This window comes from Theobroma cacao, chromosome 3, assembly GCF_053813885.1.
Source record: "Theobroma cacao isolate CCN51 chromosome 3, ASM5381388v1, whole genome shotgun sequence".
Taxonomy (NCBI): domain Eukaryota; kingdom Viridiplantae; phylum Streptophyta; class Magnoliopsida; order Malvales; family Malvaceae; genus Theobroma; species Theobroma cacao.
In genome coordinates this window covers 31,087,368-31,092,205 of record NC_142641.1, presented here as the reverse complement: position 1 = coordinate 31,092,205, position 4,838 = coordinate 31,087,368, and the positions used below count along the sequence as shown (strand labels likewise).

The following is a 4,838-nucleotide window of genomic DNA, read 5'->3' as shown; positions in this document are numbered from 1 at the left end:
ATGCATTTCTCCTCATTTTCCATGGTTAGATTTCATGTTTTCATGGTGAATTCATGGCTGCCCAAATAGGTATGGAGAGAGAATGAAGTTAGATTAATTTGATTTTAAGTTATGTTAGTGTTTTAAGTTAGTTTAACATATTTAGAAACAAAACAACAAGAAAAGAATTCATTTTCCTCCATTACCATTATTGGCCGAATTTTCTAGGAAAATATTGGCTACTGATTCTGATACTTATTTGAGGAATTATGATGAATAATGATGAATTATGAGCCTAGAAAAATAATGGAAATTTTCGGAGCAAAAATATGAATTTTTACCCACTAGGGGTATTTTCGTAATTTACTATTGAGACTGATAATTTGCACCACACTGAGGGACATTAAGTCAATTTGGGTGCAATTGAGGTATAGTAACTGAAAAAAATTAATTTGGAGTTTAAACGGACGCGTATATCGATTTAATCGGGTAATAGACTGAATTATGTCAGCACCGCATTTAAGCGGTAGTCGGATAAGTTGCATATCATATCATGCATATACATCGAGCCTGAAATAGGTTATGACTGTTAGACATAATTTAATTGAAATATGTGTCATGGATTATGGCTAGGTGGTAAGCCATTGGATACGGGTAAAGGACTGTACTAGCGGACTGAAAATAGGAGTATTTCTACTCCTAGAATTGTGAGTGGACAACTTATCATCTTAAATATCTAGAGTAATTATACTTATTTGATGCTTTTATTGAATGGTGAGTTTAAATTATAAAATATTATGTTTTCCAATTAAAATGTTTTTTAATAAAAATGAGATTTATATTAGTTTTGAAATCAAATATTGTTTTGAGAAAATTGAGTATGTGGAGACTGTGTTGAAATTTATGATTTTATATGTTATTGAAATTGGGGCTTATGTGTAAAGCCCTACCTTATAAAATACTATTCATGACATACATGTGATGATAGCATGATTGCATGCTAGGAGAGTCCCGAAAAATTTACAAAAGTCGGTATTGTACCTAGAGGTACAACAAAGTTTATTTAATCCTCGAACTAGATCAAATAGGAATTTTAAGGTGAGATTAAGAGTTTCACAGTTCATGGATGACTTAAAATGGTAATTTGGAGTTTGAGGATCAATTTGGAGTCAAATCGGAATTTTCACTAACTAGGAGCAAAATGGTCATTTGCCACCTGGGGACAAAATGGGAATTTTAGAAAAGATTTTTTTGACCCCATTTGACTTATTAGAGTATAATTTGACTTATTGAAGTATGATTTGAGGTTTAGAAGTGAAAAATTTTAATTTCGATATAATTTGGAGTATAGGGGTAAAATGGTAATTTTGCCACCTCAGGGGCAAAATTGTAATTTTCCACCACCAGGATATTTTTTCCAGCACATGGTCTTCCTTTGTCTTCATCTTTGACCCTTGACTAAACATGTGGTGGAGATAAAATGTTTAAATTTTTAAAATTTTAAAAACGGGCCAATGACATGATGCCATGTGTCATGCCTTTATTAATTTATTATTTTCCTTTTTAAAAGGCACAAAATCAGCCCATCTTCCACCCCATGGCCGGCCAAACCAGCAAGAAGAGAGAGAAAATAAAAACAAAACCCTAGAGAGAGAAAATCAAAGAAAAAGTGTGAATTTTCAAGGAAATTAAGTGAAAAAGGTGAGTTTTTTCTATTAAGCTTGAGTTTTCTTGTTCCCAAGCATTTCTCTTTATTTTCCATGATTAAATTACATGTTTTCATGATGAATTCAATTATGAAAAAATGGGTTAGGAGAGAGAAAGTTGTTGGATTTATTTGATTTTAATTTATGTTAGTGTTTTTAGTTAGTTTAGCATATTTAGAAACAAAACAACAAGAAAATAATTTATTTTCTCCCCCAACCATTAATGGCTGAATTTACCATGTAGTGAGTGAGGATGAGTTTGATTTTATTCTAGGAGAATTGGTTAAGGAATGATGAATTATGAGCCTAGAAAAATAATGGGAATTTTCGGAGCAAAAATACGAATTTTTACCCACTAGGGGTATTTTCGTAATTTACTATTGGGACTGATAATTTGCACCACACTGAGGGACATTAAGTTAATTTGGGTGCAATTGAGGTATAGAAACTGAAAAGAATTAAATTGGAGTTTAAACGGACCCGTTAGGAATTTAATCGGGTGATAAGAAGAATTAGGCCAATACCGGGTTTAAATAGTTACCAGTGCATTTTTGCATTCCATATCATGCATTGGTAATCTAAATTAGTTTAATTTTGATTTAGTACCAACTTGGTGAAACTCTCGATTTTGTATTGTGTCAAGGTGGTGAGTCCTCCGATAAAGGCAAGGAAATTGCATCCGAGGACTAGTAGACAGAGTGCTTCGAAAGTCTGCATTCTAGACATTGTGAGTAAACTTACTGTCATTTTAATTATCTAGGGTGGTTTTTAAATGCTTTCATGAATTCTATGGAAAAAGGAATTTAAAAAGATAAATTTTCATGTTTTATGAATAAATGAGTTTCAATGAAATTAAATTATAAATTGTTTTGAAATTAATAGTGATTTTGAAAAATAGAGTACACGGAGACTGTTAATTGTGGCAATTTGATTGTTTAAATTAACTGGCTTATGATAAATCGAGCATAATTGGCTAGTTGGCAATTGTATTGAAATGCAAATTATTTGGTTACCTTGAAAAACTACGAATTACAAAATTGCCATATCATGTTATTGAGTTTTATTATATGGTGGATTATATATTAATTAATCACTGCAGTAGGGGGTTTCTGTGGACCAGCCTTTTAGAGGGGCACGGTAAACCCCATTATATTCTTACCTCGAACGGAGAGGCGCGTAGGGTATCTCCTGGGGTAAAGTTTAGGGTTCACTTCACGCTAAACCACCACGTGAGGGGGAACTCAGCCAACGCCAAGGAACGGCTATGTTTTCAAAACAAAAACATGATTTATGTGAAATGTGAATTTTAATAGCCTTGGCGGTCTCGGTAGGATGCCTCGGCCAAGGTGTCCCCGAGAATGGATTTATGGCACAAGCCTAGATTTTTATGAGATTCATAAGCCTCTTTACGTGTTTTGAACAAAATGTGTTCTAATGCTATAACCCAGTTTATGATGATTTACTTTATTGTCTCCATGTACTCAACTCTAGATGTTTATGATGATGTTTGTTTACTCATTGGGATTTTATAATCTCACCACCCTCCTTTCCACCCATTTCAGGTTCAGTATAGACTGTAGATAGCTGATCTCATCGAGGACTACAGTGGGATCTGCATTTTCCAAACCGTAGGTTCACAGTCCTCTTTACTTTTGTTTATTCGGGGGCACTCTTGTTATTGTAAATTAAATTAAATATTTTGGCTTACTGTATTTAAGTATGTATAAATTTATTTAACTTTTACGTTATAAAAATTATTCACGTATAACTCTATAAATATTGTTTTATAAGAAAATAGAATATTTTACTTAATATTTCTTTTATTTTCTTATTATATTCAAATAACCATAACTTCGTTTTAAATGAAGATTTTAGACTTTTAAACTCATTTTGAATATGAATTGTGTGTTTTGTACTTGTATATTACGTTTTAGCCAGTTTTAAAATTTTTGAGAAAAATAACCAAAATACCCTTGTGAGATGAAAAATTAATATTTTATTTGTTTAAAGTTGGAAACAGCTTAAAATATTTTAGAACATGATATTTGACAATGGTTGCTCACAAGGGAACAGAGAAACTGATAGTAAAGCCTTGCGGGGTTTCGGATTGACATTCCGAGCAATAAGTGTCTATCGGGACACCGCGGCGGTTGTCACGGGCTCGAGGGGAGTACCGCGTCGTGACATTATGACACTATTGTAGCATGATGGCTAAATTTTTGGGGTTGGCATGAAATATATGAACTGTTTTGGATTGGTCTCGATAGACTAGATTAAATTTTATTCGCCATATTATGCTATTAGAAATTTTATGGGTCTGGTGGTATATTAAACAATCACTACAGTGGTGGGGGTTTCCGTGGACTGCCTATGAGAGGGGCACGGTAACCCAATTATATACTTACCTCCGGGGGGAGATGTTGGGTGAAGTATCTCCTGAGGTATGATTTGAGTGCACCTCATGTTCGGGCCACCACGTGAGAGTGAGACTCAGCTAACGCCAAGGAACGGCTGTGTGTTAGATGTGAAAACATGTTTATGGGTATGGGTCATTGAACAGCCTTGGTGGTCTCAGTGGGATACCTTGACGAAGGTACCTGCGAGAATGATTCTGGCAGAGGCCAAGTTTAAGAAATTCATAAGCCTAGAAATTTTGATGAAAAGAAATTGTTTGGTATAGATTGAAACGAATTTTGTGTTATGAACATTATTGAGATATAACGTTTTTATATTGTCTCCATCTACTCGGCTTTAGATTCTTTTGATTTGTAATTGTTTACTCACTGGAATTATGTAATCATAATCTCACCCCTCTTCCTATCCATTTTTCAAGCTCAGGACAATTTGTTGATAGTTGATTAAGACGAGAATTAATCTCGGAGTTGCATCCTAGAAAGTAAGGGTTCGTAGCCCTACATCTTCTTAGTCAGTTGGGGGCCCACGTATCATTGTAAAAGTAATTTTATACTTCAGCTATCTGCTTTAAAGTGCGTTTGAATATATTTAGCTTTTACACTACAAAAATTAAATTACAGATTTCTCTATAAGTATTATATTTATTTATTTATTTAGAAAATAGAATATTTTATTAAATATTATTATTTTATTCAAACCATTATAATTTCATTTCAAATAATTATTTTAGACATCTAA

General features: G+C 33.3%; 1 long non-coding RNA gene across 1 annotated transcript; it reads left to right on the top strand.

Moving 5' to 3' along the window:
* The first annotated feature begins 1,582 nt into the window (after positions 1-1,582).
* Positions 1,583-3,424, top strand: LOC148763707 (uncharacterized). The gene is made up of 3 exons (XR_016025192.1): positions 1,583-1,680; positions 2,329-2,412; positions 3,248-3,424. It is a non-coding gene; the product is annotated as an uncharacterized LOC148763707 (long non-coding RNA).
* The last annotated feature ends 1,414 nt before the right edge of the window (positions 3,425-4,838 follow it).